General features: G+C 40.0%; 1 protein-coding gene across 6 annotated transcripts in view; it reads right to left on the bottom strand.

Moving 5' to 3' along the window:
* Positions 1 to 15519, bottom strand: part of SIPA1L1 (signal induced proliferation associated 1 like 1) — a 371151-nt gene that overhangs the window by 290072 nt on the left and 65560 nt on the right. For 4 of the 6 annotated variants that reach the window (XM_087856075.1, XM_045807903.2, XM_045807913.2 and 1 more), the window contains exon 3: positions 473 to 539. The gene's annotated coding sequence lies outside the window, so the exon portion shown is untranslated. Of the gene's footprint in view, positions 1 to 472; positions 540 to 678; positions 855 to 13413; positions 13832 to 15519 lie in introns of those variants that run through there. The other 2 variants (XM_045807908.2, XM_045807909.2) reach the window with 2 other exon arrangements.

Genomic DNA, 15519 nt, shown 5'->3' with positions numbered 1-15519 from the left:
GGCAGCACATCATCTAACCATCTCTCCGTTTTTCAGGACAAGCCTGCTATTCCCAATTATACACTGATGCACGACGGTTAACACGAGTTGAGGTATAAACTCCCATCAAATTGTAAGAAACACGTAGACGATTTTTTGAAACGTATTTACTATGGAATGGGAACTTAAGTAGGTCACGAAAGCTTTCTTATTATTAATTTAAGTAGCCAGAAAATACCTGAACTATTTTAACTGTAAAGATAACAATGCTGAATTCAGAAATCAAAGAGTAAAAACCGTAGTTTCCCTTCCTCTCCAATTCCGTTTCTGCCTCTCAGCAGTAAAACAATGAAGGAGGAAAAACCAGTGAGGAAGAAACACAGGGTCCAAATGCGATAAATTCAAATTTCCCTACAAGGAGGTCTTCTAAGCACAGGTGTCTGCATGGCGTTCCCTTCCCCCACAGGCCTTTGTGACTAATCCGCCAACTCACCTTCTTCCACTTCAAAGTGAGTAGTGAATCTTGCTTCTGAGTCCAGCTTGAGGTATTCTCTCAAAACCTAGATTAAAATAATTATTGACTTTAGTACAATAAGGTTATCTTTGAATTCTGAAAAACATACAATTGTACCCCACAATATTAAGGGGGGGAAATCACCATTACAAATCAAATCATAACTGCGAAAGGATATGCTCTACCTCTAAAACCCTCTTTCACTGGTCATCTCTTTACGTGTAGTTCAGCACACATTTAAATATAAGCCAACCAACAGCCACCCCAGCTTAAACAAATTCTTAAACCCAGTTATTCAGTCTCTAGGCAGATTGGTGATCTAGGGCCTCAGCCCCCATCGCCTGTTCAGGGAGTCTGAGGAGAAACTCAGGAACCTGACTGTACACAAAGGCCCCCAACAAAGTGATGACGTAGTCAGCCTGTCCCGTGCCTACGGGAACCACTGTTCCGAACCAGTGGTTCTCAACAGGGGGTGACTTTGTACCCCCAGGGGATATCGTGCAATGTCTGGAAATATTTTTGGTTGTCACAACAGGGGGTGGAGGTATGTTACCAGCTTTTCACGGCAGAAGGCGGGGAGGCTGCTAACCCACCCCACACTGCACAGGACAGCCCTCCACTACAAAGAATCATCCACCCCCAAAGGTCAACAGAGGTGAGGTTGAGAAACCCTGTTCCAAAGCAAACAACTCTCTGATCAATTAGAAATTTTACAATTCCCATACTGGTCACTTCAGATAGGCTATAAACTCCCACTACAGATATGAACATTTCCTGTAACTGGTACAGGAATATACATGCATGCCCCATATTAATACTATGCAGTACATGTACTCATTCTAAAAATACTACAATAAATCAGAGTATACATGTCCTTAAGAGCCTCCCGAGAAACTAATGTTTTGATGCTTACTGAGGTGAAACACTTTGTCAAACTGTGTTAACCCCTCAAAACTTTGTTCCCAAACATATAAAATGGAAGCTAAGAAGAGTGAAAGGAAAAGAACCAGAACTTAGTTTCCCTCACAGATACTCCCCATTCCTGGTAAGGACAAGAGGGATGAAGTTCCAGCCTGTCACCCTAGATAGGACTCCCATCATTTATTCAGCCAGGTATACAGACAGGTGCTTCAAAACCCACTTTCACTGCATTCAAAATGAGACTTCCTGAGGGCCGACCGTGTCCCCACACCATGACCTTAGGCAACACAGCAGAACAGAGCTTGGTCAGACCCTGGAGCAGGTCTTTCCTACCCTACTGCAGTCACATGGTATAAACATCAGGAGGAAACTGTGGGGAAAAGAAACCTATAAAGTCAAGTATCCCAGATACTAAAAACCCTGCAGTTTTCACATGATTGGCCTACACAGTGCATCGACAGAATGAGGAAATAAGTACGGAAACCTGTAACACTCAAAACACACGCTTTGTTTTGTCAAGCTTAATTACTGAGCTGTAACTGGCTAATTACATAACGAAGACATACCTGACAGCTGATGTGCACCAGCAATCTAGCTAGGGACGTGTACAAACATGCAATGTTTAAACTCAAAGGAAGGGATGTGCTATATGAACGCACTTAGAAGATTCCACCAGACTTAGTCCATTCTGACTGGACATTTCCTTGATGTGGCATAGGAGTTGATATTCTAATTATAGACTGATTTCTTCCTCCGAATCCCCAGTGTGTAAAGGAACTACCTAAATCGAACTCAAGCACAGTCACCCCAGGCAGTGAGTCCCTGGGTGGGTGGTGGGCGGTGGGCAGACAGGCATTCACATCCGGAAGCGCCTGTGGGGGCGCTGGCAGGGTAGGTTGGATCTGGGTCAGAGGCCGCACTCCCATCTGGAGCCCCCTACCCCTGCTCCGGGAACCTCCGCACCAGCCGAACATTAGAAAGCTTTACTGAGTACTGTGCTTGTCCAAAGGTAGGGCTAACATACATTCTAGATTCAAGATGCCTGTGAAACCAGTGTAGAGCCCATCATTCCCCCACTATAGAAAGAAGACCACTGGGGAAGGCAGCCTCAAACACGAGCCAAAAAACTAATGACCTGGTCAAAGACAGCTGCTTCTTCTTCTTTTTTTTTTTTTTTTTAAGATTTTATTTATTTATTTGACACAGAGAGAGACAGCCAGCGAGAGAGGGAACACAATCAGGGGGAGTGGGGGAAGAAGCAGGCTCCCAGCAGAGCAGGGAGCCCAATGTGGGGCTCGATCCAAGGACTCTGGGATCACGCCCTGGGCCGAAGGCACACACTTAACAACTGAACCACCCAGGCGCTCCAAAGACAGCGTCTTCATACCCATCAGTGGCTAAGAGAACAGAGAGTACTTTTTGTTTTATGAAGCAAAATAATTTCCAGGCCTTCCTTTCTTTTTACAAGAAAAGAAGAAAGGAGGGAAAGCCTAAAAATTACTAGGGAGGCTCTGAAATATTAACGCACAATATGAAATCTACTTAACCCAACCTCCATTTTTCTAGATTTAAATCCATCTTCAGATACAAATTCATAATTGAATTTCAAAACATAAACACTTTATTTTTTTCCTCTCACCAGTAAAATATATTCTGTTCCAAAAAAGAAAGGTTGCTCAATTTCCTGTCAAAAGCAATCCAGAGAAGGCCACCTACACTGTAAAAGCAGCAAGAAAAAAAAATAACAAAATGCTGAAGAAAAGCCTGCATGTGTGGGTGTATACTAAGTGCAATGTAACTACCACTCTGGGTTTTTAAAAGCTTTTTTTTTTTCCCTTGATCATTCTGAGAAATATGAAAATTAGCGTGGCTGCTAAAGAGAAGTTTGTCCTCCAACCTCCCTAAGGAAAACAAGCCCGATGATGGATTTCAGTTCCACCACAGAGAGAGGTATGGGTAGACATTCAATGCTTTTGACCCATGATTCTTTTGTCTAATAAGAAAGGGCAGATTCTACCAAACAGACTACATGTCATGTTTTCAGAGAGGGAAGGCTGCTCTGACATTTAACTTTCTCCCCCTAGCTATCCTCCCTCCCCCGTGCCCCAGACTTCTGGGGGCTAACCACTCACATAAACTGCCTAGATGAAGATTTAGTATAGCAATGAATTTACCACTCTGTCTATGCAAGTCCCCTTACCCTGTTTATGCTTTCTAAAATTCTAAATTCTATGGTAAAAATCAACCAGCCCAACACTTTTTATTAAAAGCCTATTGAAATATGTTCAATGCTGAGGTAGATAGAGTGTGGTGAAAAAAAAAGAGAGAGAGAGAGAGGGAGAGAAGGAAAGCTTGAATAGCTCACCAGATAAAAGAAGAAAACAAAGTCAAAATTAAATACAGTATTATCACTGAATTCTAACAGTAAAAGGCCCTATTCATATAAATCATACTTTCCATGAGAAGAAGGAGTTGGTCACAAGAAATAATGAGCAGGGGAAAAGAACATCTTCACGAAATAATGGTAAATACTTTTCATTTTTATTTTGTTTTAGTTTATTTTATTTTAGTTGACTCCATGCCCAACGTGGAGCCCAGCGTGGGGCCTGAACTCACAGCCCTGAGATCAAGACTTGAACTAAGACCAAGAGTCAGATGCTTAATGGACTGAGCCACCCCGGTGCCCCATGAAATGTTGGTAAATAAAACCAGCACACCAAAAGACAAATCAAGATGTGGCAGAAAGCCTACTCTATGGGGCAGCTGCAAGACAAGACAGCATGAGAAAACAAACCTCTTAAACCTTACAAATGATTTGTAGGATAAGCTAACAATTAACTACTAAGTCAACTAACAGGAGGGGCTTTTTGTTCTGTTTTGCTTAAAAATCTCAGATCAACCGACCAAAAAAAAGCAAGACTAGTTAGTATAAATAACTTTATTTCTCAGAACCACTTGAGAGTAAGTAGCCAACATGATAGCCTATCACCCCTACGAGTTTAGACAGTAGTTTCTATAAATAAGGGCATTCCACAAAACCGTAATTATGGCCATGAAAATCATCCAAATTACATAGTACCATCATCTAATCCACAGACCAAATCTTACACTCTCCAATTATCCCAGTAATGTCCATATTAGTAAAAGGATCCAATCCATCCAGGATCTCACACTGCACTTCGTTTTCACATCTCATTAGTGTATTTCAACCCAGAACCCCTGACTTCCCTTGACTTTCATGACCTTGACAACCGTGAAGATTCCAGGCCAGTTCTATAGCATGTTCCTCATTTGGGTTTGTCTGATACTTTCTTATGATTAGCCTCCAGTTCTGAATTTTCAGCAGGAATGCCAAAGAAGAGAGTTCCCCTCGCCGTATCCTACCAGGTGGTATACTAATCTTTTTCCCTTGCTGGTAGCCTGAATGTGTATCACTTGATATTAGGGGGACTCTGCCAGATTTCCACTACAAAGTTACTTTCTACTTTGTAATTTATAAACACTTTGTAACAGGATATTTTCAGATTATATAAATATCCTACCAACCAACATTTGTGTCCAATGATAATTCTTGGCCAGATTAATTATTTTATGATGGCTGCCAAAAAGCGATTTCTAACCTAATAACTCCTACCATTCTAGAAGGGGGGAAAACGGTATTAGAAACCAAGATCTGGGTGTGCTTATTGCAACTGGGTTATTGCTGCTCCTACCCAGGAGAACAGAAAAACATGCACAGATGCACACACGTCCTTCTTCATTTCTTTCCATATCTACGTATATTGCAGACCAGGAGCTCATACAGATGCCCTGGATTCCGTCCCAACTATAGGGTCTTTCTAGCTCTCCGCTTTCCCTTCCCTACAACAGTAGTAAACGTGGCTCCTATTAACCTCACTTTTCGTTCTTGGACTCAGCCCCCATGTCACCTAATGCTACCCCAACCTCTGATCCAGTATCAGAAAAAGCCCACTCTCTCTAACTAGGGAACCAGTAAGGGAGAAGCCCAGAGAAACAAAAATCTTATTAGAGACTATATAAGATACCATTTTTGCAGAGCCCAAATAGGCAAAGCTAAAAATACACTGTTTACAGAAACACTCATTTTTAAAGGGAAGGGAATGCTGAACAGAAAATTCAGGATAGTAGTCACCTCCAGAGGGAGACAGAAGGACAGAATCATAGGGGAATGCATAACTTCAAAATAGTTCTAGTTCTAGTGAGAACCTACAAGCCCTAAAAACAAGTTCCTTGGCATACACAACTACGCCTCGCCAAACCACCAGGAGGTCATCGGCAGAGTTTCAGTTCTACATTTAAGATCTGAGGCCTAGGAAGGTTAAGTGTGTTGCCTGGGGTCACACAACCAAAAAGCAGGAGCTCAGACACAAACCAGGTCTGACTCGACTCCTCCATCTGCTGTACCCTCAGCTATTCCTCAAACGGAAGAAAAAGGATGGGCAGGAGAGATGGAGCTAAGACTAAGACTCCTCTGTGCCTCTGAACCATTTCCAGAATGGTTTTTAGGGTACAGGCAAGCCTAGGTCCAAAACTGGCAGGTGGAGGGGTAAAAATCTTCCTAAGGGCAGGGAAGGGGGTAGAGGCACAACTCTAGGCCATACAGAGACTGCAAGAACAATATGAACAATCCTTTAGGGAGAGTTTCTAGCACATTCCATAGGCTACAAATTCTGGCTCAAGTAAGTCACTAAATAAAATCTCCTCTCAGAAGGCTCTGGTAAAATCTTATTACTATTGTTTTGTTTTGTTTTGAAATCAGGAAACAAGGAAGAGAAAACCAACAACCCATTCATGAAGTTCCAAACAAAGCCTAAATAGGAGAAATTATACATCACTTAGCACACTGCATGAAACATGAAATTAGCGACAAAATGTTGAGCCCTTTTAAAGAATTTGTATAATGGGATACTGACGTGGAGCAACAGGACATCCTGGGAAGCTTAAATCCCACTCTGCTACCTGGGTGTGGCTTAAAATTGCTAAAACCCAAAAAAGATGTATCTCCATAAGAAGAAAAGAAAAAAAAGCATATTTATCTTCTCAAAAAATCAGGTATAACAGCATTCTAACTACATTTCTGGTAGAACTATCTCCAGAGTCTATTAGTGATTAATAATAACTCATACAACCTAGAAGAGTCTTATGATCAGCACCAATGATTTTGTGATCTTAGTTCAAGCTTTCTCTCTCCGTCTTTACAATGGAATATGTTTTCCCACTGTTGACTTCCAAGGGATGGAGTATAAATTGAATCAGAAGTAATTTTCGGCCTAGCCTCCTTCCCAACTCCCCCCAAAATCTGCTAGTAAGTTCTATCTTCCCTTTCCTTTTCTTTCCGAAGAGGAAAAATCTAGACCTAGCCCACAGACTAAAAAAAAATACCACAGAACAAAAGAAAACAAAGGATGTGTTCAAGATGGTGCAAAAATAATTCAAAACTCACGCACACTTCATGCTGGAGTCTAAACCGTCTGCAATACATAAAGGTTAAGAAATGCAAAACGGTCCTGTAAAGACAGTAAGCACAGGAGAAGCACACAAAAGGATAAATCTCATTAGTTAAAAAAGAAGCCATTTAACAGGACTCTGCAGGGGCAAGGTCTCCAACCCCCCACCCCACCCCCCACCCCGACCCCCGCCAGCTTTTTAGTTATTTTCTTTATGAAAAGCAATCAGGTGCTGTTGAAATCAGCATCTGGTACTAGAAAGACAAGAAGTTATCTTGAGGTATTTCTAAATGAAAATGACAAAAAGAATAAATTAATCCATAGACACTCGTTTCTTACATCCTACTGTATTAAGCTTACATGCTCACAAGATGAGCAAATTATCCTTGAGGATTTAGGGACAACAGCCCAGCTTTAAAAGAAATTTAGAATCTAGAGGTGCTGGGTGGCTCAGTTAAGTATCTGACTCTTGATTTCAGGCTCAGGTCATGATCCCAGGGTCCTGAGATGGGAGCCCGATGGCAGGCTCTGTGCTCAGCAGGGGGTCTGCCTCTCTCCCTCTCCCTCTGCCCTTCCACGCACCCCCCCCATCCCCGCTCATGCTCTCTCCCTCTCTAAAGTAAATAAATCTTTTCTTAAAAATTTGAACTCTAGGGGCGCCTGGGTGGCACAGCGGTTAAGCGTCTGCCTTCGGCTCAGGGCGTGATCCCGGCGTTGTGGGATCAAGACCCGCGTCAGGCTCCTCCGCTATGAGCCTGCTTCTTCCTCTCCCACTCCCCCTGCTTGTGTTCCCTCTCTCACTGGCTGTCTCTATCTCTGTCGATTAAATAAATAAAATCTTTAAAAAAAATAAAAATAAATAAAAATAAAAATTTAAGCTCTAAAAAATAAATACGAAAAAAATGTATTATTACTTTAATGTTGGAAAGGGGAAAACCCTGAAACATATTAAAGAGTTTCCTTATAAACTCCCAGATAATGAATTTGGGGCAAAAATCAATATGGCTATTTAATAAATAAATCCTCTCAAGCTAATCTAATTTAGTGATATTGCGACAACTCACTTAACAAGGAACTGCAAGACTTGAATTTCTAAACATTAATGGATCTGACAACTCAGGAAGACACAAGAAAAATGTTCTTCCCCTGGAAAGTACATACAATGGTCCTTTGATCCCAAGTTGTACGAACTACTACTTATTCTTCCTTTCCCTCAAATTCTAAACACGAAAGTGAGAAATAAGTCCTTTTTCAAGCTAATTATCTTCATCTTGAGGCTTCTCCAACTCAAAGTCACTTCTATCTACCCATTTGCTTTTGCCAAAAACCTAAGATTCACTATCCATTGCTTTCTTCCACAGCCCACATCCATTCTGCCAAGACCTATAAATTCTACCTCCTGAAGAACACCCTGAATCCTTCCCTCCTCTCCATACCCACTGGCAACACACTGGTCCAAGCCACTATTATCTCTAAACCAGACAACTCCCCCAGAGTCCTCATTAATTTCTACCCATGATCATTTTCCACAGAGTAGTCAGAAATGACTTTTTAAAAGGTTAAACTACATATTATTATTCCCCTGCTGAAAACCTACCAGTGGCTTTCCATAGCCTGAGATGTCAAGAAGTGTGAAAGATATAAGATTTTACTCTAATTTCCAAGCTAATAAGTTAGACTGTCACAAGTGTATGGAGACCACTGAGGACATGAGACACGTGGGTCAGAGACAAAGGACTTCATTACTCACAGCAATAACAGTAGCCAGAGTACCAGCTTTTTTGGTGCCAGTCCCTTACGTCCCAATTCCCACCAGTAACAGCTGCACAGTAGTGAGATGTGTTACGGGAGAGTAACCCTGAGCTTAATGAACCCAAATCTTTTATAATGGGCAGTATGCCTGCCTGAACTTTACCCCAGAAGGAGACATTAGACAGTAAGTGTGATTGATCTTTGCTCTGGAGGGTATCTTCCAAGGCTGCTGACTATACAAATCATCCTTAAAAAGACAGTCTAGAACAAAAGTGGTTAGTGTGGAAACACAAGACACATGGAAAATTGTCTCCCAACATTAGACTAAAAGCCAAATTTCTTACCATGGTCTACAAGGCCCTACATAATTGGTCTCTTTCCCTTCAATTTCATGTTGAACTCCTATCTCTTCAGCTTACTATGCTCTAGCTCCACCGCCATCTTTGGTGTCCTCAAATAGGTCAAGTTCTTTCCTGACTCAGGACCTTTGCATATGCTGTCCTTTTGTCTGAAATGCTATTTCTCAGGCTTAGATGTCACTTCCTCAGAAAAACCTTCTCTACTCAATCTATCTATATGAGGCCCTACACATATTGTTTATTCCCTTTTTATCACATTGCTCACTTACTCATTCAGTTAGTAAACATTTATTGGCCACCCACTATGCACCAATTATTATTATAGGCACAATAATTACCTTATCTACTGATTTATTTACTAACAGTCTTCCTTGGAGGTAGAAATCTTATCTTTACATTCATCCACAAAGACCTAGAACTTAAAACTGTGCCCTTAACAAAACTCTGTTCAATACGAAGTACCGAAATGTTTCCACATCACCATGGGGAAACAGCATAGCACTGAGCAAAAAGCTTAAAATTAGAATCTAGAAGTCCTAACCCGGAGTCATCATTTAGTGGCACCTGACTAAGTTCCCTGCAAAATGGAGAAAATCATTCTCCTGCCTAACTCACAAGATTATTACAAGGATCAAATGACAGAATCTATTAGGAAGCCCTTGCAAATACTAAACATAATTTAAAACTAGTAACAAATCAACAGTTAATAGTCATGAGGTAGTCATTCATTCAGTAAGAATATACTAAGTCCCTACTATAAGGGTAACTATTAATGAAAATCAAAAGGTATATCAAAATGTAAATTAAAAATATATAACTTAAAATGAGATTAGAATATGGTTAGTTCTTCAATAAACTTGAAGGGGAATCGTTTTTCCCCTTTAAGTACCCTTTGAACATGGTTTAAAAACTTTTAGACAAACGTTGAGTCACCTTTACCAGCTCCTAATCCCAGAATATTAAAAGAATGTCTTCTGGTTACTTATTTTTAAGCAAGCCTTTCAAATGCCAATTTAGAAAATTTTTAAACTATATTTACACCCCTGAATGCCAATCTCCAAAACAGAAATTTGTAGCTTTCTGGCAAAATTTATGAATTTTTTAATTTTCTCTCCTTTTACTGACTTCATCTAAAACCGAATGCAGTCTCTTTACTTCAAGGCGGGGTGTGTGTGTGTGTGTGTGTGTGTGCTTGCGTGCACCATGTGTGGTAAAGAAAAAGTAAGCTCCATCTTACATGTATATAAAAGAGCAGCTTCCAAGTCAGTGCACAGGGCTGCCAACAGGAGGAAACAGAATGATCACAGTGAGGTAGAAGCACAGGGCTGGCAACCTGAGCACAAACTGGGACCATCAGCTCAGACAAGACACACACCTGGCGGGAGTTCACCAACCAACCCATCATCTCCCATAAGCCTACCATGCAATTACACAGAAATTCATTAAAAGGGGTACTGCCTCTATGATGTAAAATGATGACATATAAGCTAATGAAAAGGAGGGTCCAGGCGACATCCATTATAAAGGAGACAGAGCGGAATGTGAGAACAGCAGGACCAAGAGTCCTTTCGTAGGACCCCCCTCAAATTCGATGCACACATATATAGATAACTAACAGCGGCACATTATGGTCATAAAAAGAAGGAATGATAACATGAACTGGTGCTTCTAAATAGTAAAGTCAAGAAGGAAATATGAAAATGAGGGCGAGTACACGGGAAGGCTCTTGGGAGCGAAGAATGATATGCAGGTTGAGAGGGACGGAGGCAGACGATCTACAACCTACCCGTGAGGAATAGAGAGGTACATGTTTCAGCCTATTTATACACAATTATATTTGGTAGTTTTTCATTACACATTGATGGTCTCTCAGAACTGCTTCCTTCCAAGTTATTTTAATGATGGCTACCTACCCAAAATTTGGGGACAGGGAGCAGCAGCAGTCATGTTCATACTATTCACAAAGTCCTTGATAACCACAAGTCCTTGGAGGATAATAAGTACAAATAAAATATAGGACATCTAGAAGCTTCTACCTTGATTTAAACAGACAATGTCTAAACCTATCTTTCAATTAAGTAATTCCCCTTATTAATAACAACAACAAGGGTGCCTGAGTGGCTCAGTCAGTTAAGCGTCTGCCTTCAGCTTGGGTTGTGATCCCAGGGTCCTGGGATCGAGCCCCATGTTGGGCTCTCTGCTCCACTGGGACTCTGCTTCTCCCTCTGCCTGTTGCTCCCCCTGCTTGTGCTCTCTCTCTCTGTCAAATATATATATCTATGATAGTTACTATCTGAGTGCCCATAATATGCCAGGCACATAATAGTCTCTATCTCAGATAATCGATACAACAGTCCTGGCAGATGGATATTACTATCCCCCTTTCTTTTATTATCCCCTTTTTATAAGGAGTACAAGTAGAAATCAGTGAAGTTCTAAATCTTGCCCAAAGCAAATTAAGAGGTGAGAGCATTAGAATCCAAACCCAAGATGACTGATCCTTTTCCAATATTCTTGCTCTTTGTATTCAATGTCACGTAACCTCAAATAGTAACAGTTTAATATGTACTGTGTTCCTCATTTCCGAAGGCAAGAGGAACAAAAGATAAAATGAACTTGTGGGCTTCATCAAGATAAAAAGCTTCTGTACAGCCAAGGAAACAGTCAAAAAAACTAAGAGGCAGCCCACGGAATGGGAGAATATATTTGCAAATGACACTACAGATAAAAGACTGGTATCCAAGATCTACAAAGAACTTCTCAAACTCAATACACAAGAAACAAATAAATCATAAAATGGGCAGAAGATATGAACAGACACTTTTCCAATGAGGACATACAAATGGCTAACAGACACATGAAAAAATGTTCAAAATCATTAGCCATCAGGGAAACTCAAATCAAAACTACACTGAGATACCACCTTACGCCAGTTAGAATGGCAAAAACTGACAAAACAAGAAGCAACAATTGTTGGAGAGGATGTGGAGAAAGGGGATCCCTCCTACATTGTTGGTAGGAATGCAAGTTGGTACAGCCACTCTGGAAAACAGTGTGGAGGTCCCTTAAAAAGTTAAAAACTGAGCTACCCTATGATCCAGCCATTGCACTAACGGGTATTTACCCCAAAGATACAGACGTAGTGAAGAGAAGGGCAATATGCACCCCAATGTTCATAGCAGCAATGTCCACAATAGCTAAATCGTGGAAGGAGCCGAGATGCCCTTCAAAAGATGACTGGATTAAGAAGATGTGGTCCATATATACAATGGAATATTACTCAGCTATTAAAAGAACAATTCCTCAACATTTGCTGCAACATGGACGGCACTGGAGGAGATAATGCTAAGTGAAATAAGTCAAGCAGAGAAAGACAATTATCATATGATTTCTCTCATCTATGGAACATAAGAACTAGGAAGATAGGTAGGGGAAGAAAGGGATAAAGGAAGGGGGGTAATCAGAAGGGGGAATGAAGCATGAGAGACTATGGACTCTGGGAAACAAACAGGGCTTCAGAGGGGTGGGGGGTGGGGGAATGGGATAGACCGGTGATGGGTAGTAAGGAGGGCACGTATTGCATGGTGCACTGGGTATTATATGCAACTAATGAATCATCGAACTTTACATCAGAAACCAGGGATGTACTGTATGGTGACTAACATAATATAATAAAAAATATTATTATAAAAAAATAAAAATAAAAAAAATATGTACTGTGTTCCTGGCACAATATGGATGAACGAGCTGTTCATTATCTCATTTAATCTCTAAAATACCCATGCAAGATGGTTTTTATGAGCCATATTTTTTTTCATTTGAGGAAACAGAGTAGTTAAGTGACTGCCGAGGTAACACAGCTAACTTAACAGGAGGAACAAGCAGGAACCCAAACCTAAATCCATCTGAAACAAGGCCTGTGTTTCTACTACTGTCTTACATAGCCTCCACCTTATTGTATTTAGAATAATTATAATTTAGGAATTACTTATCAATTACTAATTTACTATTTATAATATTACATGAAAATACACATGATAAACTGTAAACTATGTTAAAATGTTATATTTTTCAGAAAAAATGGAAAGAGATTGCAAAAAAATTATGACATGAGTGACAGGATCACTGGCAAATCTCTTTCAATTTGTTTTCCTAGTTTTTCCTTAATTATGATATATAGCTTACATAAAGGTAAAACACACATATATACACAACAACCTACGTTTTAGATTTTTTCCCTCTGTTCTCTGGAACTTATCAAAACTAAATTTCGACAAGAAAACGTGATACAAGTTTAACATACCTCCAGAAATGAGCAAATGGTGAACAACAATGAAACTATGCCACAGAATTAAATCACGCAGACCTTGGTAGCATTAAGGAGAAATAAACAGCTTTTCGATTTTTGTATCATACTTACCCAAAAAAAGAAAGTAAGAAAAAGAGGCAGGTATTCAGAATTCCGTAAGCTGGATGAAATGCTTGGAGGAAAATTCCCAAAACCAAACAAGTTCATGAAACTCAAGAAAAAAACGCTTGAAAACTACAGTACAAAATCTTCACAGACAAAAGTCCATTTTAGTGACCACCCAGGCATTTGAGCTTAACAATTAATCTGAAGAAACAACTTAGTGACTCTGAAATGTCACTTAAACTAAACCAGAATGTGAATGCCCACATTTAACCAAATTCACTTTTCAAAATATATACGCTTCTCATCTTGTTCATTGACCCCAAATCACCTCCGTAAAACCTCTTCAGAAGCAGTTTAACCATAACCTGCAAGTGAGAGGAGCATAAATTTCGTTTCCCTAATGGAAACTACCACTCAACTACTCACTGGGTAAACTGATAGAAATATACGATTCATTTTCAAAGCCATCAAATACTGTGCATTCCGAAAGAAGAAAACAGTGCAGGATTAGGAGGGAGAAAAGGAGAGCTTCAACTTTTTCCAAAATGTTTTATGATCTTAAACAAATATGGCAGAAGGTTAAGAGTTGATGAAGCTAGAAGGTATTACATAATTCTCTACCCTTTCTAGTCTACCTAAAATATTTTTAAATTAAACAGAGTAATAAGGTTTAATATCTGTAAGTCAATACAACACTCTTCCTCTTAGTATAATTGTATTGATTAAAACACACACACAGCATCTCGACATCCCTCCAGCCCAGCCTGTGACGTTTTACCACCCAAGGAAGCCACTGTTGACATGAATACCTAATTCCTAATACTTAACCTATGATTCCTAATATTTAGTTTGTTCCTTTGCAAAGCATGAATTCAGAAAAATTACCATATGATGGAACAAAAAAAATTCCAAAATTATTTATGCAATGATGCCGAACGAGTCACAAATCCTGAGATGTTTTGTATGTACGCCTTGAATCCATTTCGAAAATGAAAATAATAGGTTTATCTCTCAAAATAGCAAACTTCCAGAACAGACAGTCCTAATCTCCCACAGGAAAGCAGAGGCTCAAGACACCTTACAAAGTGTGCCACCCACTCTTCACACCAGAAAAGTCATTCTTGGTATTAAAGTGACAAGAGAATATATTAATGACAAGCTTGAGGCCTGAAAAAAGCAAACAGATCTTAAGAAAGTTGAGTAGTTAACTTTCTTCTCACTGCAAGAACCAGAATCACATTTGTATGTGCTTTTGACCCCATGGGCAAAGGCACGAAGTGGAAATTGCTGTCATATACAGGAAACAGATGGGGCGGATAATGCAACTAGATAATCAACTGCCCCCTCCTCCCTTCACTAGAATGTAAGAAACATTCAGTTATTAACGAAAAAACCTCAAAAAGCGGAAGTTCATAGCTGACGTGGGACTTGAACACGTGAAGGAACATGTTACGAGCACCACACACTGGTTAGAGCTAAATGACAGAGAGTTTCAGCTACGCGTTTCCTCACTCTCAAAAATGACTGTTACACTTGCCACAGCCTCAGTGAAAGCCAAGACCCAGCTGCACCTTCACCAACCAAGTCCCCTTAACTGAGGTGCAATTATTTGCTGTATTTAAGAATAAGTATTTACTTTAAGTAATAAGCTTCTTTTAAAATTTTAATTCCAGTATAGGTAACATAGTGTTATATTAGTTTCAGGTGTACAATATAGTGATTCACCAGCTCCACATATTATTCAGTGCTCATCAAGATAAGTGCAGTTTTAATCCCCATCACCTATTTCACCCATCCCCCACCGACCTCCCCTCTGGTGACCATCGGTTTGTTCTCTACAGTTAAGAGTATGTTTCTTGGTTTGCCTCTCTCTTTCTCTTTTTCCTTTGCTTATTTTGTTTATTAAATTCCACATATGAATGAGATCATACAGTATTTTGACTTCTTTTACATAGCTCTATACTCTCTAAATCCATCCATGTCGTGGCAAATGGCAAGATTTCATTCTTTGCTATGACTGAGTAACATTCCATTGCATATATATATACTTCTTTATCCATTCATCAGTCGATGGACATTTGGGCTGCTTCATATCTGGGCTATTGTAAATAA

This window comes from Ursus americanus, chromosome 26, assembly GCF_024610735.1.
Source record: "Ursus americanus isolate L20-20 chromosome 26, mUrsAme1.1.p, whole genome shotgun sequence".
Lineage (NCBI taxonomy): Eukaryota > Metazoa > Chordata > Mammalia > Carnivora > Ursidae > Ursus > Ursus americanus.
Note: the sequence above shows the minus strand (reverse complement) of the source record. Positions and strands in the feature narration are given on the sequence as shown.